The sequence below is a fragment of the Pristis pectinata genome, chromosome 23 (assembly GCF_009764475.1).
Source record: "Pristis pectinata isolate sPriPec2 chromosome 23, sPriPec2.1.pri, whole genome shotgun sequence".
Classification (NCBI taxonomy): Eukaryota; Metazoa; Chordata; class Chondrichthyes; order Rhinopristiformes; family Pristidae; genus Pristis; species Pristis pectinata.
In genome coordinates, this window is record NC_067427.1 from 27,860,909 (window position 1) to 27,886,310 (window position 25,402).

The following is a 25,402-nucleotide window of genomic DNA, read 5'->3' on the forward strand; positions in this document are numbered from 1 at the left end:
AGCAAGGTAACATGCCTCAATGACCACCGACCAGTAACTCTGACATCCACCGCCATGAAGTGCTTTGAGAGGTTGGTCATGGCACGCATCAACTCTAGCCTACCAGATAACCTGGACCCATTGCAATTTGCCTATCGCAAAAACAGGTCTACAGCAGATGCCATCTCCCTGGCCCTACACTCAGCTCTGGAGCATCTGGACAGTAAAGACACTTACGTTAGACTATTGTTTATTGACTACAGCTCTGCCTTCAATACAATGATCCCAAGTAAACTTGTCGCCAAACTCTGAGACCCAGGACTCAACACCTCCCTCTGTAACTGGATCCTTGCAAACAAACAGACCGCAATCAGTGAGGATAGGCAGCAATACCTCTGGCATGATTATTCTCAACACTGGTGCCCCACAAGGCTGCATCCTCAACCCTCTACTCTACTCCCTATACCCTCATGACTGTGTGGCCAGATTCTGCTCTAACTCCATCTGCAAGTTTGCAGGTGATACCACCATTGTAGGCCGTATCTCAAACAACGAAGAGTCGGAGTACAGGAAGGAGATAGAGACCTTAGGTTGAGTATACTAGCGTTAAGCAGGTATGCAGAATAGACTCTTCAGATTATGTGATCAATAGATGGATTCCTGTAGAGACCAATGAGTTCAATGATTTGTCAGAGCCATGTACCCTGAGATCACAGAAACTGCTTGGATCGAATCACTTGACTTGTGTGTTTCAAGGAAATGCAGCCTTGGGCAGTGACCAAATTGGCCCTGCATTGGCCCTGCCCAAGTGGGCTCTAGAAGCACCAAGAAATCTAGAGGTTACAGATGTAACCGTACCATGTCTAATAAATACTGCCCTAACAAAGTGAACGTGGAGAATGAGAAATCAATCACAACTGTTCCACTATCTGGGAAGATGAGGAAGAGACTACGGTGAAGACTCAATGGGCTGAAGGGCCTGTTTCTGTGCTGATTGCCTCTATGAACCACAAGGAATTTCTCCGCATTGGCAAAGTGCCAAAAGGTATCCAGTGCACTGAAATAAGGTGGTAATCGTACCATAGCCCTGATGGAGTCTAAGGAGGACCCATCCGAGGAGAAGTGTGTAGCATGGGCCATCAGACAAGGGAATCAAATCAAGGCAAGGTTTTCGATCAATGTGTGCAATAATTGCATACACAAGAGACTGGAGGTGTAAGTTGTAGTGGAATTGCATGAAGCAAAAGCAAGTTGTAGTGCATTTGGGAAACATCAATATATCTTTGCAATATTAGAAGAGCCATAAATATGATTTTCAAAAGCCAGGGATTCGCAATGTTCAAGTGTCTGCAAACTTTGCAGCAAGAAAGCAAGTGACACAAATTATGCTGTACAGTAGCAGTGGGATACCAGTGCAGAATGTGTCCACAGAGGAGGTGTCTGAGGATGCCACCATGAAGTGGAAAGGAGACATCATGGGGCACAATATCAAGAGGATGATAAATTCAATCAGAGTGAGATGTCCTGAGGTGGCAAACAGTCCTTGCTGAGCAGTTTGGATCTGGAATATGGAGCAGCAGCGACTTCGCTCTTTCTCAGTGATTGGAGTATTTACACTCCTCAGTAGTGACCAAAGCACGTGAACTCAGTGATTCACTTAGGTCTAACTTAACGGCTATCCCTCCATATCTTAAAGGGCAACAACAATGCCCATGAGATTCTGAAAGAACCTACCCAAGGTCGATACTGAGAGGCTTGTTCCTCAGGCTGGAGAGCCTAGAGTCAGAGCAACATTTCAGGACAGAGGACCAGCAACTTGGGACTGACTTCAAGAAAAACTTCTTTAAACATTCTCTATCTCAGAAGTCGCGGGGTGTTTGGTGATTGTTAGATTTTGGATACAAAGGCAAAGGGGAATGGGCAGAAAAGTGGATGTGAGGTTCAGGATCAGCCAGTATCTTCTTGAATGGAAAACATATTCAGATCAGAGTGAGATGTCCTGAGGTGGCAAACAGTCCTTATTCTGCTTTCATTTCTGATATTCTCATTTCCTTAAATTAATGGGATTAAATGAAGTAGAGAGGAAGGAGGCTGTTGTGGTGCATTAACCCTAGCAGGGGGCTGTTTGTCTGAGTCACTGTTTCTTTGCTAAATGCATTATGTATTTAATTCAAATTTTAGTGAGGTTATTGCAATGCATGTCCATACCTTGGTCATTGCATCTCATTGGTTAACCATTTTGACCTGGTTTTACCTGTGCCCTCATGAATTTGGAGACACATCTGCTTCTTTGTGGTTTAATGCAGTCTTATGGATTTAGCATTTGTTCTCAGTGTCAAACACACTCCCAATAAGTTTAGTTATCCAATTAGCTTCCATTAAATCTTCTGGGATTAGCAGAAGATTTGATCCAGAACATTGAAGATGATTTATTCTATTTTTTTATCAGTACAAGTGCAATATACATTCCAATGTTGGCTAAAGTTCACTCCACCCTGCTCATCATGTGCTCCATGTACAGGTTGAGTGCAAACATACACCTCTTTCTACACTGTTGCACCAAGGACTCCTTGAATAATTGCCAGTACCACATTACAACTGCATGTTTCTCCTGCCTTACATTCCATCCCACTGACATTGCTCTCCTATTCGTGGCCTTCTGTAGATCCTTAATCAAGCTTTTGATTGTCTGTGGTGCATGCAGCTCAGCACCTGTTCCCTTCTGTTTTATCCTCAACCTGGGCAGTTTCTCTACATAAAGCATGTGTAAAATATCAGAGAGGACAAGACCTATTAGCCCATCCAGCCTGCCTCACAATTACTGAGGCATCCCAATTACAAACATACATCATCTACCAGGGAGCCACAAAACTTCCTGAGACAAAAGTTCAATTCAGTCAAGGCAAAGAAGATCCTTTACAACAGAGGTTTTCAACCTGTGGTCCGTGGACCCCTGAGGGTCCGCGGCGGGTTGCCAGAGAGTCCGCGAGCAAGCCAAGAAAAAAAAGGAAAAGCGACCTGTTACAAAGACGTAGCTTACTTGCTTGCGCCAGTTTTCCACTATTCAGAAAATTGGCCATATCTATTCTATCTGTTATAGGCGACAATCTTAGAGACTTAGACGGTGTTCCCTTCTGGTAAGCTGCCGCTTAATATGTGATTTGTGTAGTCAGAGTAGTCAGTAGTGTTCACTACTCACTACTATTCTGTTGTGCACTGTAGTGTTAGCGAGACTGAGTGACGTTGTTGGTGTGCCTTAATAATATTGCTTACTTACCATGCATTTACGCCACAGTGACGTCACTGTTAAACGAAAAGTGCACAAGTGTGTAAATTTTAGATTAGTTTTGATAATTTTGCTTATCAGTAATAGTAATTAAACTGTCCAGCGTGTATTGCTGAGTACGGAGAAATTTCTGAAGAGAAAAGCTGACCAGAAACCAGAAGATTCTGATGACGAAGGGGATAAGGGTGACCGAAAGAGAAAACAACGCAAGTATGATCCAAAATACATTTCATATGGTTTCATCGCAGTGGGGACAAATGCGGATCAACCTCTCTGTGTTGTGTGTTTGCAAACACTGTCCAACGATGCAACGAAACCAGCGAAACTGAAGCGCCATTTAACAACGGTGCATCCAGATATTGCCAGGAAGCCGAAGGAATATTTTGAGCGGCAAAAGGAGCTGTACCTCAAGCAGAAAGGCAAAATGACAGCCTGCGCCACTGTAAATGAGAAGGCTCTTCGCGCATCATATTTGGTAGCATTACGAATAGCACATTCCAGAAAGCCTCACACAATTGGAGAAGAGCTTATACTGCCTGCAGCAGTAGATATGTGCGAAGTTGTACTGGGAAAAGAATCCAGTCAAAAACTGAAAGCCATTCCACTGTCTGATAGCACAGTAAGCAGAAGAATTGGCAATATGGCGGAAGGTATACAGAGCCAGCTGATAGCACGTCTTCAGCAAGTCAGATTTGCGATTCAGCTTGATGAAAGTACTGATGTTGCCAGTGCTGCGCAGTTGTTGGTTTACGTTTGATATTGCTGTGAAGGAGAGGCTTTGGAAGACTTTTTGTTTCGCAAGGCGCTCCCAGGGAGTACAACCGGTGGAGAAATTTTCTGTGTGCTTGACACTTTTTTTGTACAATTGGCACTGGACGTGAACAAGAAGAATTGGCTGAACTGTCATTTGACAGGACTTTGCACTTGCAGTTCAACTGAATGAGACTGTTGTTGTTTTGGATAGCATGTTCCCAGGAGTATCCACTGCTGTCCAGCAAAGCCGTCAATGTTCTGTTACCATTTGCAACCACTTACTTGTGCGAAATAGCATTTTCTGCAGTCACTGCCATGAAAACCAAATACAGATCAAGACTGAATATTGAGAATGACATAAGCGTATGTTTGTCACACATACCACCACGTTTGGACAAACTCTGCAGTGCAAAACAAACACAACCTTCATATTGAACTGAACACTGAAAGACACCGCTAGTAATTATCGGTCATTGAAATGGTCACTATTTCAATAGCGCCTCTGCGCAGTAATTTAAGTGTTATATGCATGAATTATCGATTGTTTGATTTTGTGGGCTTTGGCGGTTCGCCATCTAACAAGGACATGTTCTGGGGGGTCTGCAGCATGAAAAAGGTTGAAAGCCACTGCTTTACAACCCCTGTTATGCCATTAAACCGATCCGGGAAACCATTATATGGACGATAATTCACAGAGGCAATTTACCTCAACTGTCCGGAGAAGTTGAGCTGTGAGGAGGTGGAGTTGTGAGGTGAGGTTTGATTCTGATGGAAGATGGAAGGAGAGCTGAATTCATTGATGTAGCATTCTTACTAGTTCTTAATAAATGCTCGGTCCTCTATTTTGCATTCGAGTTTGGAGTTTTGTTGGGAAGATACTGTGTACAGGTGACCCCCGTGTTACGCCTGCTCGGGTTCTGGAAATTCACCTTTACAGAATTCACAAATCACTACACAAGAATTTGAGATACAGAATAAAATTTGCTCTTACAGAATTTATGTGAAAAAATGTAAATAACTAAACACAATTCTTTTTTCAATTCAAATTTCATGGTGCATGCACGGATGGCAGGACTCATATCACAGAAAATCATGATACAGACTGTTTTCTAGGAATACAGCCCCTGTAGTGTGGAGGTCGCCTGAACTATACTACAGGTCATGGAGCCATAGAGAGATACAGCACAGAAACAGGACCTTCAGCCCATTGAATGCTTGCCAACCGTCAACCACCATTTACTCTAATCCTGCATTAACCCCATGTTTATACTCTCTACATTCTCACCAACTTCCCCCATTCACGTAGGGACAATTTACAGTGGTCAATTAACCTACCAACCTGCACATCTTTGGCATATGGGAGGAAGCTGGAGCACCCAGAGGAAACCCATGCGGTCACAGGGAAAACATGCAAGCTCCACACAGACAGCACCTGAGCTCAGGATTGAACCCACGTCACTGCACTGTGAGGCAACAGCTCTATTAGGTATGCCACTGTGCTGCTGGAATCAGGGATCAGTGTTTGGATCCAGATTTTAACAACCTACGTCAAGGCTTTGGCTGAGGAGATCAAATGTCATATCTTCAAATTTGCTGATGATACTAAACTAGGTGGAATTATGACTACTGAGTAGGATGTAAAGAGGCTTCAAGGGTCTGTAGACAAACTGATTGAGTGGGCGAGAACACAATACATAGTATATAATGTGAAAAAGTGTGAGGTCATCCACTTTGGTGCAGAAAACTGAAAAGCAGAGTATTTTTAAAAATTATGATAGATCATGAAATATCAATAGAGCCATAGAATTATACAGCACGGAAACAGGCCCTTTGGCCCAACTCATCGATGCCGACCGAGATGTCTATCCGAGCTAGTCCTATTTGCTTGCATTTGGCCAACATCCCTCTAAACCTTCCTATCCATGTTCAAAGAGAACTGAGGATGTTTGGAATTGGAATTGGAACTGGAATTGGTTTATTATTGTCAATTGTACCAAGGTACAGTGAAAAACTTGTTTTGCATACCGTCCATACAGATCAGTTCATTACACAGTGCATTGAGGTAGCACAAGGTAAAACAATAACAGAATGCAGAGTAAAGTGTTGCAGCTACAGAGGAAGTGCAGTGCAGGTAGTCAATAAGGTACAAGGTCACAATGAGGTAGATTATGAGGTCAAGAGTCTATCTTGTCATACTAGGAAACCATTCAATAGTCTTATAACAACAGGATAAAAGCTGTCCTTGAGCCTGGTGGTACGTGCTTTCAGGGTTTTGTATCTTCTGCCTGATGGGAAAGGGGAGAAGAGAGAATGTCCTGGGTGGGTGGGGTCTTTGATTATACTGGCTGCTTTACCAAGGCAGCGAGAAGTATAGACAGAGTCCATGGAGGGGAGGCTGGTTTCCGTGATGTGCTGAGCTGTGTCCACAACTCTCTGCAGTTTCTTGCAGTCACGGGCAGAGCAGTAGCCATACCAAGCCAAGATGCATCCAGATAGGATGCTTTCTATGGTGCATTGATAAAAGTTGGTGAGTGTCAAGGGGGACATGGCAAATTTCTTTAGCCTCCCGAGGAAGTAGAGGCATTGGTGAGCTTTCTTGGCTGTGGCATCTACGTGGTTGGACCAGGACAGGCTATTGGTGATGTTCACTCCTAGGAACTTGAAGCTCTGAACCCTCTTGACCTCAGCACCGTTGATGTAGACAGGTGTATGTGCAACGCCCCCCTTCCTGAAGTCAATGACCAGCTCTTTTGTTTTGTTGACATTGAGGGTAAGGTTGTTGTCATGACGCCATGTCACTAGGCTCTCTATCTCCTTCCTGTACTCTGACTCATTGTTAGTTGAGATACGGCTCACTACATTGGTATCATCTGCAAACTTGTAGATAGCGTTAGAGCAGAATCTGGCCACGCAATCATGAGTATATACGGAGTAGAGGGCTGAGGACACAGCCTTGTAGGGCACCAGTGTTGAGATTAATTGTGCCAGAGGTGTTGCTGCCTATCCTCACTGATTACAGTCCGTTGGTCAGGAATTCAAGAATCCATTTGGAGGGGGTGGTGTTGAGTCCCAGGTTGCAGAGTCTGGTGATGAGTTTGCTTGGAATTATAGTATTGAAAGCGGAGCTGTAGTCAATAAACAATAGTCTAACGTAAGTGCCTTTACTGTCCAGATGCTCCAGAGATGAGTGTACGGCCAGTGAGATGGCGTCCGCCGTAGACCTGTTTCGGTGGTAGGCAAATTGCAGTGGGTCGAGGTTTTGTGGGAGGCTGAAGTTAATGCGTGCCATGACCAAACTCTCGAAGCACTTCATGAAGGATGTTTATACACAAGTCACTGAAAGCTAACATGCAGGTGAAGCTAGCAATTAGGAAGGCAAATGAGAGGATATGAGTACAAGGAAATCTTACTGCAATTGCTGTATTTGGTATCTTGGTGAGATTAAACTGGGTTATCGTGCGCAGTTCAGTTCTCCTCACTGAGATTAGGATAGACTTGCCATACTGGAAGTTCAACAAACATTCACCAGACTGGTTCCTAGGATAAATAGTACAATATATGAGGAGAGATTGACATTGGTAAATTGGTAAATTTGTTTATTATTGTCACATGTGCTGAGGTACAGTGAAAAACTTTGTTTGGCATGCCATCCATTTCATCCAGATCATTTCATCACATCAGTATATCAAGGTAGTACAAGGGAAAAGCAGTAACAGAGTGCAGAATATAGTGTTACAGTTATGGAGAAAGTGCAGTGCAGGCAGACAATAAGATACAAGGACCATGACTAGGTAGGTTGTGAGGTCATGAGTCCACCTTATCTTACAAGAGGTCCATTCAATAGTCTTATAACAGTGGGATACAAGCTGTCCTTGAAACTGGTGGTATGAGCTTCCAGGCTTTTATATCTTCTGCCTGATGAGAGGAGGGAGAAGAGAGAATGTCCGAGGTAGCAGGGGTCTTTGATTATGCTGGCTGCTTTACTGAGGCAGTGAGAAGTCTAGACAGAGTCCATGGAGGGGAGGCTGGTTTTTGCGATGTGCTGAGCTGTGTCCACAATTCTCTGCAGTTTTTTGCAGTCTCAGGCAGAGCAGTTGCCATACTGAGCCATGATAGGATGCTTCCTATGGTGCATCTATAAAAATTGGTGAGGGTCAACGGAGACATGCCAAATTTCTTTAGCCTCCTAAGGAAGTAAAGGTGCTGGTGTGCTTTCTTGGCCGTGGCGTCTACCTTGTTGAACCAGGAGAGGCTATTGGTGATGTACTCTGACTCATCGTTATTTGAGATTTGGCCCACTACGGTGGTCTCATCTGCAATCTTGTAGATGGAGTTAGAGCAGAATCTGGCCACGCAGTTGTAAGTGTATAGGGAATAAAATGGGGGGCTGAGGATGCAGCCTTATGGGGTATAGGCTGTGTTCTCTAGTTGATCTCATTAAAACTTACAAAATTCTTATGTTACCTAATAGACTGGATGCCGGGAGTATACTTCCCCGAGCTGAACAGTTTAAAATCAAGAATCACAATCTCAAACAAGCACAAGGCATTATGGCTACAGAGACAATCCAAACACTAGCTCCTGTTAGGCTATGTCATTATACGAGCAAGGGATCGCAATAATGTCCACATCACCAATCACTGCTGGACTGACCACTGCCTAATCCACTCGATTATCTCCGTAAACCTGGTCACAAAACATTAGCGTCCACTGAAGTGTCATGAAAGATGATCATGTTAAAGGTTTCAAGAACCCGACTGTCTCTTCTCAGACAGCACCTCATAGACAACCTGTCGACTCCCAGACCACAGGAGCAGGAGAGTATCCACAGTTTACAGCTGCCCTGATCTTCACCATAACTGGGACCTGTGAAGAGACTCTTGGCTTCTCTAACAAGAAGAACTAGTACACATTGATTGAGAATGATCAGGTAATTGAGGAACAAATTAACTGCAAAGGTACGTCAGTCCTGGATTGGAAACACCACCCTTCCTCAAGGAAATAGAAAGAGGTCCAACAGAAAACTGCTGACCTAGAGAATGGCCACATAAATACTGTGATTACAAGAGAAGGTCATAGGCCGGAAGTACTGTGCAAGTGAGGCACAAGGTCTGTTGTGTGATGGAATTTTCTCCACTTGCCTGGATGAGTGCAGCCCCAACAAATCTTGTTACCATCTAAGACAAAACAACCCATTTGACTGACACCCCATCTACCACTAGTGTAGTGTGTGCTGCCTACAAAATAGCACAGTGGTTACTCATCTTGGCTATTCTGATGACACCTCCCAAATACACAAAATCTGATTATTACAGGTGCATAGGAACACCACCATCTGCAGACTACCATCCATTTCACCAAGTCCAAGACTTTGATTTATCTCTATACCAGTAGTTCAGAAAGCTTTCAGTATGTTACATTGGGTGATGGAGGCCACAGTCATAGCCGTGCCACCCTCCCCCACTCTTTTATGACACGTGTCCGTCTCACTGCTGACCTTGCCTGTTACCTGTATACAGGTTACACACAGCTTCACTTGAAAGTTTGTACCTGTTCAAGACTGTCTTCCTGTAACAAATGATGTAAGTCTTTGTGTGTTTGTGTGTAGGCCTGAGGAATGTGCATGTTTATTTCAGAATCATAGAGCTGTACATCACAGAAATAGGCCCTTCGGCCCACCATGTCCATGCAGACTGTTGCATCCACCTTTACTTGTCCCATTTACCCACATTAGGTCCATAGCCTTCTATGCCTTGATGATTCAAGCGCTTGTCTAGATACTTCATAAACTTTGTGGGAGTCTCTGCCTCCACACTTCTTCAGGAAGCACATTCCAAATTCCAATCATCTCTCTACGAAAAAAAAATCCCTCTCAGATTCCCTTTAAGCCTCCTCCCTCTCACCTTAAACCTATTCCTCTTGTCTTAGAATCTCTCGGTTCTGCTTCTGCTCAAAACTCGAAACATATAAAAGTTGGAAGGTCATGGTGCAGTTGTACAAGACGCTGGTGAGGCCGCACTTGGGGTATTGTGTCCAGTTTTGGTCACCCTGCTATAAGAAAGATGTTATTAAATTGGAAAGAGTGCAGAAAAGATCTACAAGGATGTTGCCAGGACTTGGGGGACTGAGTTATAGGGAGAGGCTGGATAGGCTAGGACTTTATTCCTTGGAGCTTTGGAAACTGAGAGGTGATCTTATAGAGGTGTATAAAATCATGAGGGGCATAGATAGGGTGAATGCACTCAGTCTTTTTCCCAGGCTTGGGAATCAAGAACTAGAGGACATAGATTTAAGGTGAGAGGGGAAAGATTTAATAGGAACTTGAGGGGCAACCTTTTTACACAAAGGGTGGTGTGTACGTGGAATGAGCTGCCAGAGGAAGTGGTTGAGGCAGGTACAATAACAACTTTTAAAAGACAGTTGGACAGGTACATGAATAGGAAAGGTTTAGAAGGTTATGGGCCAAACACCGGCAAATGGGACTAGCTTGGATGGGGCATCTTGGTCATCATGAACCAGTTGGGCCAAAGGGCCTACTTTCATGCTGTATGACTCTAGGACTCTAAAACCCACGGCCCCAGAAACTGTTCTACACCTTTTCTTTGATCTAAAACACTATTGCATACCTCCAAAATTTCTGTTCACAGAAGTCTCAAAAAGATGGCAATATCATTATCGGAAGGATGTGGAGGCATTGGAAAGGGTGCAGAGGAGATTTACCAGGATGCTGCCTGGTTTAGAGAGTATGCATTATGAGGAGAGACTGAGGGAGCTAGGGCTTTACTCTTTGGAGAGAAGCAGGATGAGAGGAGACATGATAGAGGTGTACAAAATATTAAGAGGAATAGATAGAGTGGACACCCAGTACCTCTTTCCCAGGGCACCAATGCTCAATACAAGAGGGCATGGCTTTAAATTAATGGGTGGGAAGTTCAAGGGAGATATCAGAGGAAGGTTTTTTACCCAGAGAGTGGTTCGGGCATGGAATGCACTCCCTGGGGCGGTGGTGGAGGCAGGTACATTGGTCAAATTCAAGAGATTACTAGATAAGCATATGGAGGAATTTAAAATAGAGGGATATGTGGGAGGAAGAGGTTAGATAGTCTTAGGTGAGGTTTAAAGGTCAGCACAACATTGTGGGCCGAAGGGCCTGTATTGTGCTGCACTGTTCTATGTTCTATTTTCTATATGCATATGGTGGTTTAGAAACAGTGTTTCTTGGTTCCCTCATATAGCACTAGGCTGTTTCAGCTTTTCATCAGCCAGCCCCTAAAGGAACAGACACAACACTGCCAGCACTCTTCCAGCTACTGGGGCATGCTCCTACCATACAGATGGCTGAGTTGTCATTCCAGAGGAACGGAAGCAGTATGGAGACAGAGAGGTTTAAGCAGAGAATTCCAGAGCTTAATACCTCAACAGCTGAAGACATAACAGGAAGTGGTGCAGCAATTAAATTATAGAGACAGAATTAGAGCAACATAGATATGTCAGAGGGTTGGCAGGAACAGTGTGCAGTGAACAGGAAGGGATGAGACCTTGAAGTATTTTGAATAGGGGGATAAGAATTAAAACATTGAGGCATTGCTTCACTGGAAGTCAATTCAGGTCAGCAAAGGTAGGGGTGGTGGATGAACTGTTCATTGGGACATGGGTGGATATTATTTAAATCAAAACAGAAAATTCTGGGGATACTCAGCAGATCAGACAGTATCTGTGGAGAGAGAAGCACAATTAACATTTCAGGTCTATGAATTTTCATTGAGCTGAAACATGAACTCTGTGTCTCTTTCCACAAACATGCTGAGTGTTTCTAGAATATTGTGTTTTTCATTCAGATTTCCAGCATTTATTAATTCTAGATAATAATAGAACTACTTGAGAGCTAGGTTATGTGCAGTGGTTAAATTTAACTTGATTTCATATAAGCTTTCCACAAGCGTCATTATGTAAAAATGTGTTTATGAGTTGTGGGTGTCACTGGAACAGCCAGCATTTATTGCCCATCCTTAATTATCCCTGAGAAGGTGGTGGTGAGCTGCCTTCTTGAACTGCTGCTGACTAGATGGTTTGCCTATTTCACTATTTCACTTTTCATTATCTCTAATTAATTTCAAAATTTTTTTTTAAAGTTTTTTTCTGTTAATCTTTTCAAAATAATTTTAAAATGTTTAACTTTTTTTTAAATGTGCTGTCACTATTTCTCACTGTGTCCGATCAAGAAAGATACTTAGAGGAAATGGAAAGGGTCCTCTGATGGCACCACCTGTCAGAGGCCAACGAGGTTGCCACAGGCAGGGGTGGCAGTCTGCAATTCCCGAGGCCCAAATGACAATCGTGGGCTGCTCCTCTTTCACAGAATGGCCATGGCAACAAGGCCTGAAGGACAATGGGAACCACACTCTTGCCATAGCTAAATGTGAGCACAGGGATCCTACAGGGAGTGACTGTAAGGCATGGGCCAGGCCAAGGACAATCCAGCCCATTATGATTTTTTTTAATTTTCAAAAACATACTTTATTCTTAATATATACACAGTAAATACAATCAATGCACTTCTTTTCTCAACATTCATTGTACCATCATTTCAACACTTTCTCTTACAATATGTCAACACCACTCATGTTTCCTCCTTAAGCAATGTTCCTGTGAAATGTTTGAAAGGCAGTTATACAGGATCCAGCCCCTCAGTGTCCAGTGGCGACAGGGCCCTAAACTGTGGTCCTTCCCCACAGAGTCTTTGTGGTGGCTGCATGGAGCTTTCAGTGTGTCTCTCAGCACGTATCAAAGTGCGTCTGTCACCGAGTTGATGATCTTCCAGCAGCAGTTGATGTTTGTCTCAGTGTGCATCCCTGGAAAGAACCTGTAGATCAGAGAATCCTCTGTTACACAGCTGCTCGGGATTATATGAGATGGAATCAAAATGGAACCCTTATACTAGCCATTAGCAATTATGCTAAATGTCAGCCATTATGCCAATCATGGGCAGCATTCGGCTAATCAGATATAATCACAGGCAATGGATCAGCCAGTCTTAAACACAGACTGCACCATCCACTTGCAGTGTGGAGTTCATCAACAGGTGAACAGATATGTTTGTGGCATACTATTTTCTTTGGAGACGTAACTGCACTCCAGAAATTCCTCCCCTCCCTTGCTTGGGGTGTCTCTAACAGTCAGAATATCTCAATTTAAATTCACTGAACAGAGGATAGCAACATTAAAATTATCTGAATTACATTCAATAAAAATCTGGTGTACTCAAATAATGAAATCAGATACTAACATAATGAACAACAGCAAACAAAGTCTGCTTACAAATAGACTAAAAATTGTGCTAGGTGACTCAAGACTGAGAGATTCCCTGAAAGTGTGGCAAACCATTAAAGCCTCCCTGTTCACAAACAAGTCCCAGAATGTGCTTTGCCACTATTTAATTATTTATTAGTTAGTAGCAATATAGTTCTGGATAATAATGGAATTTTTAATCTGGGAGCTAGTTTATGTGGGGTGGTTGGATTTAACTTGACTTCACATAAAATTTTCACAAGTCTTATCCATGTCTGGATTATGAGGTCAAGAGTCCATCTTGAACGGACCCCTTATATGATAAGATGGATTCTTGACCTCATTACCTACCTCGTCATGACCTTGCACCTTATTGTCTGCCTGCACTGCACTTTCTCTGTAACTGTAATACTATAGTCTGCATTCTGTTATTGCTTTTCCCTCATTTTACCTCAATACACTGATGTGGTAAAATGATCTGTATGGATGGCACGCAAAACAAAATGTTTCACTGTACCTTGATACATGTGACAATAATAGACCAATTTACAATGTACAATCCCCAAAATTTGACCCAATGGTCATGGCAGACTGCCTTAACACAACAGAGTTGACCTGATTCAGGCCATGATCTGACACCGGAGTGTAAATCTCTGGTGCTGGGAACCTCACATTATTTCAATTTAGAGTCAACTCTGGCCTCTACACCCAGTTTACAATAGTAAACCAATTGCCGATTATGAAATGCTAGTTGGTAACAAGCTCAACTCTGAGCCAGAAGGCTGTGAATTCACATCCCCTCCAATGACTTCAGTGCAGACTGAGGGAATGCTGTACTGCAGGACCCTCCACCTCCATATGTTTCAGGTTAATGTAGAGGATCTGGTGGCAACCACCTCCTCCCACTGCTGGCTCTGCTTGTGCCATGTATAAACTAAGTAATAAAAACAGAAAAATGTTGGATATGCACAACAGGTCAGGCAGCATCTGTGGAGAGGGAAACAGAGTTAATGTTTCATGTCAATGACCTTTCATCAAATCTGTATCTTTCTCCACAGAAGCTGCCTGTGTATTTCATGCATCTTCAGGTTTTATTTCAGGTTTTCAGCATCTGTGGTTTGCATTTGGATTGCTGTAACCCAAATAAGGTTGCTAAACTCTCAGATTATCATAGAGTCATAGAATCAAAGAGAGATACAACATGGAGACCCAAATGGTTGAAAGAGACAGGGGTTGATATAGGACCAATTGAAAATGGTGCGGGAGAGATTAGAATGGATAACAGAGAGATGGCAGAGGAACTAAATGAGTACTTTGCATAGGTCTTCACTGTGGAGGACATCAGCCATATACCGGATAGTCAGGGGTCTCAGGGGATAGAACTGAATTCAGTTAAGATTACTAGAGAGAAGGTGCTTGGGAAACTAAATGGACTAAAGACAGATAAGTCTCCTGGACCGGATGAGGTGCACCCCCGGGTTCTGAAGGAGGCGGCTTCAGAGATTGCGGAGGCATTGGTGATAATTTTCCAGAAATCAATAGACTCCAGCATGGTTCCGGAGGACTGGAGGGTCACAAATGTAGTTCCATTGTATAAGAAGGGTGGGAGGCAGCATAAAGGAAATTACAGACCTATTAGTTTGACATCGGTGGTGGGAAAGTTATTGGAATTGATCCTCAAGGATGACGTTATGGAATACCTAGAGGTGCAAGGCAAGATAGGCCCAAGCCAGCATGGTTTCGTGAAGGGAAGATCCTGCCTGACCAACCTGTTGGAGTTTTTTGAGGAAATCTCAGGTAGGGTGGATAAGGGAGAGGTTGTAGATGTTGTGTATTTAGACTTTCAAAAGGCCTTCAACAAGGTGCCACACAAGAGGCTGATTAATAAGATGAGAGCTCATGGAATTACAGGTAGGATATTGGAATGGGTGGAGCATTGGCTGGTTGGCAGAAAGCAAAGGGTGGGAATAAAGGGATACTGTTCTGGTTGGCTACTGGTTACTAGTGGTGTTCCGCTGGGGTCGGTGTTGGGGACGCTTCTTTTTACTTTGTACATTAATGATTTGGATGATGGACTAAATGGTTTTGTGGCTGTTTGCAGACGACATCAAGATAGGTGGAGGAGTAGGGAGTACTGAAGAAACAGGAAGGTTGCAGAAAGACTTAGATAGTTTAGGAGAATAGGCAAAGAAATGGCAGGTGAGATTCAATGTTGAGAAATGTGCCATTGTACACTTTGGAAAAAGAAATAAACAGGCGGATTATTATCTAGATGGGGAGAAAATTCAAAGTACAGAAGTACAAAGGGACTTGAGGGTACTGGTGCAGGATACCCTAAAGGTTAACCACCAGGTCGGATCAGCGGTAAAGAAAGCGAATGCTATGTTAGCATTCATTTCGAGAGGTATAGTGTATAAAAGTAAGGAAGTATTGATGAGGCTCTATGGGGCACTGATGAGGCCTCATTTGGAGTACTGTGCGCAGTTTTGGACCCCGTATCTTAGGAAGGATGTACTGATGTTGGAGAGGGTTCAGAAAAGACTTATGAGGATGATTCCCAGAAGGAAAGGGCTTACTTATGATGAGCATTTGTCGGCTCTTGGACTGTATTCATTGGAGTACAGAAGAATGAGAGGAGACCTCATAGAAACTTTTAGAATGTTGAAAGGACTGGACAGAGTAGATGTGGTTAAGCTGTTTCCCTGGTGGGTGAGTCGAGGACTAGAGGGGACAATCTTAGAATTAGAGGGTACCAATTTAAAACAGAAATGAGGAGAAATTTCTTTAGCCAGAGGGTAGTGAAATTATGGAATTCTTTGCCACGTGCAGCTGTGGAGGCCCAATCATTGGGGACATTTAAGGAGGAGATTGATAGGTATCTAATTAGTCTAGGTATCAAGGGATATGGGGATAAGGCCAGAAGCTGGGGCTAGATAGGAATAGTATTAGTTTAGCTCATGGATCAGACTCGATGGGCTGAATGGCCTACTTCTGCTCCTTTGTCTTGTGATCTTGTGATGTAGCTGTTCTTGAACCTGGTGGTGTGGGACTTCAGACTTCTGTACCTCCTGGCTGATGGTAGCTGAGAGAAGATAGCATGGCCCAGATGGTAGGGATGTTTGTTGATGATTCTTGAGGCAGCACCTCCTGTAGATACTGTAGATGTGCCCGTAATGTATTGGGCTGAGTCCTACCTCCCAAACTACCCACACACCCAACTCACCAAGCAGCTCCAGGCCCTCCTGTGTCAGGATTTAAGAAATCTGATTTAATCTCTTCTAAGCTCTGAGTCAAAATGCAGAATGGTGGAATTTTTTTTTTAATTGTACAATATATTTCATCTATTGTTACAATTCAGGAGGACATAATTTGTAAACTGCTGAGCAATTATCCTTTATGCAATTTGCTGTGATGAAATTATTTGATGAGAACCCTCCCCTCCAGTACAAGCTACCCTGCGGATGATGTAGCAGCAGTGGTCAGTGCCATTCCTGGATATCACATGAGTGCGATAACTGAGCAACAGGGATCCTCACAGATCTGTAGATACTGGTCACAGTATAAAAGAGTCACATTTAAAGAAAGTCAGGCTGAGTCTGACAGGTGGAGCTACCTGTGGCAGACTGTGAGAGTGAAAGGTAAAAGCTGTTAGATACAGAAAAGGTAAAGCCTTTCAGACAGAGCCTTTTGTGTGCTCTTTGAGTAATGCTTTGTAGAAAGAAGGCAGGTGTTCCAAAAACACAATTGTAACATTCAAATCTTCCATGAACCAGGGCAAGCAGTTGGCATAATAGTAGGTAAATAGTTACCCCATTCAGTTAAAGCATGCTCCTTGATCAGTAACCTTAGTATTATTACTACTGCTGAAAATGGGTCTAACACCTAAAATAAACATACTATTGTTCAGTCTCTGAGTAACCCAATTTGAAATGACTGAAATTGACTTTAAAAATCAATTGTGAAGCATTTTCAGATGCCATTGGAGTACAGAAGTCAGCATATCAGTAAAGCTTTTGATTTGAGAACATTCCTAAAAGATGCTCAGTACTGAAACATTTCTAAACCAGTTCCCAAATGCCATTAGTTAATGACTGAAAGTCCAGTGTCCAACCGTAGTATGTCTGCAGAAACTAGACCGATACTGTCAAAATATTTCACTTCATTTTAGGTCTTTGTAACTGGAAAATAAGTGCAATTTGAAGAGCTGTGCAAGAAGTAGAATCTCACAATTTTCACCTGGGGACACAGCCAGTTTTGTGGGTGGGAACTAACTTGAGGTGATTGTATCTTGAACCAGCATAAAAGATCACGGAAAACATGATCACAGTGGTTTTGGGTGAAACTCGCAACTTTAAGATACAAGAATTTCATGCTGATTCATTTGATTATGGCCAAATTGTGCTGATAATGTTAGAGGAAGCAATTGGAAACTATCCTATTTTCTTTCCATGATAATGGTCGCGAGATTAATGTGGGCTGGGAAAACTCTCCTGTTCTTCTTTAAAGTCAAGCTAAGGCCTTTTTTACGCCCACCTGATAGAGCCTTAGTTTTATACCTCATGTGTGAGACATCTTCAACAGTGCAGCACTCCCTACAAGGAAGGTCTAAGAGATGTGAATACTTAATTTTCACGTTGTATGTTTGTTTCTCTAGTGACAGCCAACTCAGCGATGAAGGTTGTGATCAGTCTTCCCAAAAGTGAGTCTTCAGTTGAAGACTTCAACCATGAAGCACCCAGAGACCACAATCCTCACACTGGTAACAATGATGCTTATTTGAACAAGACCTTAAATGAAGAGGCACGTGCACTTGTTGAAGATGGTGCCAAAGGGGATGCAGCTCGATCCTGCCTGAAGGGAGGACGTCGAAAGGTTTCTTTCATGGTAGTGGAGCCCAGGAAAGGAGAAGAGCCTCCTGAGCCAACCGTTATGAGTTATGACCAGGTGAACAAGCTCCATAAGATGCTGTATCAGGCAAAGGCTCAGACTTCCCATTTCCCTGAAGGATCACCATGTCAAATGCAATCCAATTGTATTGGGCATGACAACCCTGTGCTTCAGAGCCAGCCTACTACTGCCCAGTGGCCGCAGCTGGTGACTTCTTCTTCAAGGTACAAGGCAGAACTAGTGATCGTCAAAGTGGGTTGTTTAGCACAAGAGACTGCAGAAGCTGGAATCTGGAGCAACACAACAAAAGCTGGAGGAACTGCCAGATGAAGGGGTTTGACCTGAAACGTTGGCTGTTCATTTCCTTTCTCAGATGATGCCCCACCCACTGAGTTCTTCCAGCTTTTTGTGTGTTGATTAGCACAAGGAGTGCCAAAGGACCTTGGAAGTGACCGTTCACTGCTCATTGTGTGAGGCCATTGGTTTGTGATGACTGGATTGAACTTGGCAGTGATGTGCATCATGCCTAAATAGTCAGCCAACATTAATGAGTTAATGTATGTCCTGTAGTATTTGCCAATTTGTACTCTGTATGGCGCACAGAGTTTTCTTATGATGTGTTCCCCACATCCCTACAGTAAAGCTGACTACAGAGCTACAATAATTCTCTCCATGAGCTCAATATTTCCAAACCACATGTTCTCTGTACCCTTGGTATGATCAGAATATGTACTCCAGTGCAATACTAAAGGATTCCTGCACTATTTCAGATAGGACTCTAAATCAAGATGGTGTTTGTCCTCTCAGATGGAAGTTAAAGATCCTTTGGCACTTTTTTGAGGAGATGGGGGGGAGTTACCTCTGCTGCCTTGCTCAATGTTTATCCCGCAATCAACATCACCAACTAAGTTCTTTATTGTCCTATTTGTCTTCAAATTTATCACCTGATTCCTTGCCTTACAACAGGGTGACCAAGCTTCAAACATGCTTCATCAGACAGAAAGGCCTGATATTGTGGAAGCTCTTCCACTAAGTGCCTCGTAGAATTCCCCATCAGATCCCTCCAGGTTCCCAGATCCCATTGTAGCTGTGGTCATTATTGCACAACTGGGACTTTCTGTTTACCACACAGCTTTTAGAAAATCATATTAGAAACAAAATAAAACTATTTTTCAATGTAAGTTAAATCAAATGTCTAATTCTAAAGTTTTGAATTGACCCCTTTCTTTGGCTTTAGGAGAGAACTAAAGGAGAATCTCAGTCCAGTGTTCTCATCAAAACCTGTCAGTGAGTATACTACAAACAGATTGCAAGTTGGATGGGGCTCGGCTCCTTTAAGGCTGCTGTCTAATTGTAGTTTTATATATATATGTATATATATTTATATTTATATATATATATATATATATATATATTTATATATATTTATATATATATATATATATATATATATATATATATATATATATAAATAAATACATACACAAAATATATGAGAGTTTGATTGCTTTCTAGTCAAGGAAAGATGAAAGACTGAAGGATTTTTTTTGTGTTTGAGAATGTTGTTAAATGTAGAGTGAACAATTTAGGCTGCAAACTGACATAACAGCACCGGAGCAGTTGAGCGTAAGTTTAACTGAACTGAGAGGTTGTACATAGCAGGAAAGACCACACAGTTTGCGAGGTAGTGTTCATGGGTTTATGGACCATTCAGAAACCTGATGACGGAGGGGAAGAAACTGTTTCTGAATCATTGACTGTGGATCTTCAAGCTCCTATACCTCCTCCCTGACGGTAGTAACGAAAGGAGGGCACGTCCCGGGTGGTGAGGGTCCTTGGTGATGGATGCCACCTCATGAAGATGTCGTCGATGGCGGGGAGGATTGTGCCCGTAATGGAGCTGATTGAGTCTACAACCCTTTGCAGCCTCTTGCGATCCTGTGCATTGGAACCTCCATACCAGGCTGTGATACAACTAGTCAGAATGCTCTCCATCGTACATCTATAGAACTTTGTAAGAGTCTTTGGTGACATACCAAGTATCCTCAAACTCCTAACGAAGTAGAGCAGCTGGCTCTCTTTGCTTGCATGAAGCTCATAGAGTAAATACTGTACATAGTAATAATAAATACCTCAATAAATACAGTGACCAAAGTAAAACAACAGAATGGTGCAAGGGAGCAAGACCTTGTTCTGCAAGTCCAGGTGGTATCTGTGGTGCATAGCCAATCCACATTAAAAGAACTCATATCATTCCATTAGCCATTATGGTCTTTCCCCCATTTTTGTTCTTGCTTTCACAAGGTACTTCACATAAACAAGATAGTTGCTATTGCTTCACCAAGACTTTCACTGAGAGTAATGGTTATATTTTTGATTGCTGATAATGATTTTCAGAAGACCTCTGGCAAGCACCTTCTGTACACCTGGTGCATATAGGATTGAGTTCTTGTTGCTGGGGCTCTTGCACTATTCAGTGTGGTCCCCAGTTGTACCATTGACTCAAAAAATTCATGAGCGCCCTACCTCTCTGCCTACTTCTTTTCACCTTAGTTATAGTTACTACTAGTGACATCTCTCCCACTCCAGAAGGTGACCCTAGAGTTCTTAATGTTATCTGCAACACGTTCTGAAATCTGACAGGTGTTTCACTGGTAACCACAGAAGTGCTGACTCTGCTACACCCACATACTGTAGGTCCAGGATTTCCCTTACTTATTTCTTTGGCAAAAATCTTCCATTCTTTCATGTAATCCAGAATACCTTTTAGTTTGAGACCCATTTCTGCCCACATCTCTACCCTTCCAGCTTTTCCACAACCGTCACCATTGGGATGGTCTGTGGTTGGGAAGGATGTGCACTTTGAAACACATGTCCTGCTAAGTGAAAGCAAAATGTAAAAGTTGACACTCCATCAAGCACTCAGTTTCATGAGGAAAGAACAATATTTCTGTTGTCTATTTTCAGTTAAAATTTAAATATCCATACCCTACTCGTGAATTGGCAATGTGCAATTTTTAAATTAATTTCACTGGCAGCCTTTATTGTCCATCACAATTACCCTGAGTACTTTGTTCACTGGTTTCAGTGTCCTGAAGGTCTGGAGTCATGGATAGAGCAGACCACATACAGACTATGGTTTGCTATCTGATTATTCCGTAATTCTGATGGTTCACCAGTGATGTTTTCCATGCTCCCTTTGAGCCCACCAGAGCTCCATTTCCCTCACTCCCTTTAAACACATTGGGGACCCTTTAAGCTTATGAGAATTTATTATGCTACTATATAACATTTATCCATTAAAAGTGTGTAGCGATAGTATTCGGAATACCATCCAATAGTTTGGGAAAAATACTCTACTCTGGCACTGCTAAAGACCTGAGGGTGCCAAATTAAAGGATTTTACTGTACATGCAAACAAAAGAAATGGAAGTGGGAGGAGGCCAGTCAGCCCTTCATGCCTGTTCTGCCGTTCATTGAGATTTCCTCCACTAATCCGAAAACTATTGATTCCTTATAATTTAGGAATCATTTGATTTACGTCTTGAATGTGGACCGCTGCAGGAGATGCATCTGCCTCACAATCTAGTAAACTGGAGACAATCCTGACCTCCAGCCCTGCCTATTTGGCGCTTGCCTCTGATTGTGCGGATTTCCCTGGGTGCTCTGTTTTCCTACCACAATATGGGGTAGGTCAATTGGCCACTGTAAATTGCCCCCCCACCCCCCCCCCCCAGTGTGGATAGAGAATCAAAGTCAAAGTTGGGTTAATTGCCATATGCACAAGTACATGTGTGCACGGGCACAGTGAAAAACTTCCTCACAGCAGCATCACAGATAAGCAGCATTCACAAGAAAAACATAAATTAAACATAAATTATGCACAATCTTTACAAGAAAGAACACAATTATAATAAAAAAAATCCATTGTAGTGCAAAGTGGTCATAGTGTTGCTGTACTGAGGTAGTGATTAGGGTTGTGCAGGTTGGTTCAAGATGAAGGGACTGAATGCATTGCTGTCAAATTTGCTGCTGATACAAAGCGAAGTGGGTTAGCAAGTTGTGAGGAGGACACCAAGGGTCTGCAAAGGGATATGGATAGGTTAAATGAGTGGGGAAGAAGTTCGCAGATAGAGTATAATTTGGGAAAATGTGAAGTTACTCACTTTGGAAAGAAGAATGAAAAAGCAAATTATATTTTAAATAAATTGAGACTAAAGATATTATAGGGCAAAGGGATCTGGGTGTCGTAATATATGAAAACAAAAAATTTAGCATGCAGGTATAGCAGGTAATTAGGAAGACTAATGGGCTGTTGGCTTTTATGGAGTATAAAAGTAAAGAAGTTGTAATGCAATTTTACAGGGCACTTGTGAGACCACACCCTGTAGCAACATGTACACTTCTGATCTCCATATTTAAGGAAGGATGTCCTTGCACTGGAGGCAGTGCAGAGAAGGTTCACTGGGTCTTGTTTTTATGTCCCCCTACCACGAGATTCAAACATATCATAATTTTATATACGTCTATCAGGTCACCCCTCAGCCTCTTTCACTCCAGGGAAAACAAGCCCAGCCTATCCAATCTCTCCCCATGACTAAAGTCTTCCAATCCAGGCAACATTCTGGTGAATCTCCTCTGCACTCTCTCCAGTGCAGTCCCATCCTTCTTATGGTCTGGTGACCAGAACTGTACACAATACTCTAAGTGTGATCTAACTGGTGTTTTCCAATATTGCAACTTAATATCCCAGCTTTTATGTTCTATGTCCCGACTCATAAAGACAAGCATGCTATATGCCTTCTTCAGCAAATGTAGACTTCCAAAGGTTTTGTTTATTTCCTAGTATTGACACGAATTTTGATAATATTTTCATTTAACCTTCATAAGATAGACAAAATTTTTAAGCATTTTTAATGTAGTTTTTTAACTGCTAATTTTATTCGCTTTGCGTCTGGCATTGACCAAACAAGAGAGGAATGAAGAAATGGCAAGTAGGCCTCTGATCAACACAGAGAGTCCAAACTTAGAATCCTGCCACCAAACCCATGGGCCACTATCCAAGTCCCCAGTATTTCTCTCAGAAAGGAAAACCTCTGACATGGGTAAGAGGGACAACATCAGCAGTTTTGTGTGCATTATCATATGGCTGGTGTGCTGCTACATTATAAATCCATCTGTTTAGAAAGCGACAGCCTAATAAAATGATAAAGAATGGATTCGGAATCAGGGTAGATGTTGGTTTAATTGCAGCTTTCCTTATTTAATCCAACTCATCTGAATGTTTTAAATTAGCAGGATTTCAGTTTTCAAAATACTGGAGAAATTATCCAAGATATTTTTTGCCTCATATCAATGGATCAATGGAAACAAACCACTCAAAATATGGCCAGCACCTTAGTACTAAATACAAGTGGCATACCTTGGAGGACTGATATGACCATCAGTGTTAGATCAATCAGCTTCAACCTTCTCTAGAGGGTCATGGGTGTGAGTTCACTGGTGGGAGCAACCAATTGTACATCAACCAACAAGTTGCTCAAAGATTACAAGATTGGTACAGATCAGACAGGCTATTCCACACAGTCCAGCTCTCCAATCTGGTTTGCCCACTCTGTTGGTTACTTCCTTAACGATGAATTATCTTCCACTCACTTACTTAGACAGTTCTTTCTGTTAAGAAATTGTAATTGTTCTATGTTCTATTAAAATAGAGGGCTATGGGTAAACCTAGTAATTTCTAGGGTAGGGACATGTTCGGCACAGCTTTGTGGGCCGAAGGGCCTGAATTGTGCTGTAATTGTTCTATGTTCTAAGAACCTCCAGGCTTGAGTCGTAAATGGGCCTTTGATTAATTTGAACCTTGTATTAGTGGTGCAGTTTAGTTAAAAAAAATTCCTAGCTTTACCCATTCCATGTCATTAAGTATCTTACCCATGGTCACCTCTGAGTCAATACCTTTGGAGAATGAGAAACTCAAATTTCAGTCTTCTACAGCATTCCCTTATGTTTTGGAATCAAATGGATCAAAGGTGTTGAACTGACAGGCACTGTACACTTCCTCTTGTTTGTACTTGCTGTTCAGTAAGTCACTTCCTTTATTGACTTCAATTTTCTGTTCAATGAAGGAAATTATTGAGCATCAGATTTTTCAACGCGCTTGGTCTTCTATCAAGTTCTTTACAATTTTGATGTCAGCTATGAAGTCTCATTGCACCATTAGGACATAAGAGGCGGAGGCAGAAGTAGGTTTGATCCCCTGTGTCTGCTCGATAAGATCATGTCTCACCTTCTACCTGAGATCCATTTTCCTGCATTAACCACAGATCCCCTTTTTCCCAGTTTTTTTTAAACTTTTCCTACATTGAGCAATACTTTATATTGGTTTGTATTTTCTCATTGAAGTCCACACACATTGAAGGGGTGAAATTGGTCTTCACCTGTAAAGTTGAATAGTTTCAGGGTGAATTGGTGGCCCTTTCATAGCAGCCTCTGATTAAGGCCATCATGTATGATGTACAATATGGCCCATCAATTCACCACAGACTAGCTTCACGCCACTGGTGAAGATCAGTTTCAACTCCATGTCCACGGGTTAATACGGACAGTTTGACCTCCAAAAAAAATTGTTGAATCTAACTTTCATCATTCTCCTCTTTCGTGAACCAGATGGTCTGACTACATAAATCTCTTCTTTCTAGAGGTTGGCAGTCGGACATTGTGGCAGAGGGGCCAGTATCAAAGCACTGACCCTTCTATAAGGAAGACGGGTGCTGTGAAGGTGGGTGCAGAAAATCCAACAGAGCACAGTGTTATCAATAGGCAGAGACAATTAAACCATAAACTGGGACGATACATTAACTTATACCAAATAACATTGAGTAATATGGATATTTAACTATATATTGTAAAACAAGCATTGCCAGTTATATATTAGGGTAGCACAGCTAATTGAGTCGCTGCCTCTCAGTGCCAGTGACCTGGGTTCAATCCTGACTTCTGGTGTCATCTGTGTGGAGTTTGCACATTCTTCCTGTGACTACATGATTTCCCCCTGGGGTTTCCTGCTTCCTCCCACATCCCAAAGACGTGTGGGTTGGCAGGGTAATTAGATCTGATAAACTGTCCCTGGTGTGTAGGTGAGTGGGAAAATATGGGGAAAGTTGATGGAAATGTGGGGAGAATAAAATGGGATTAGTTTGAATGGGT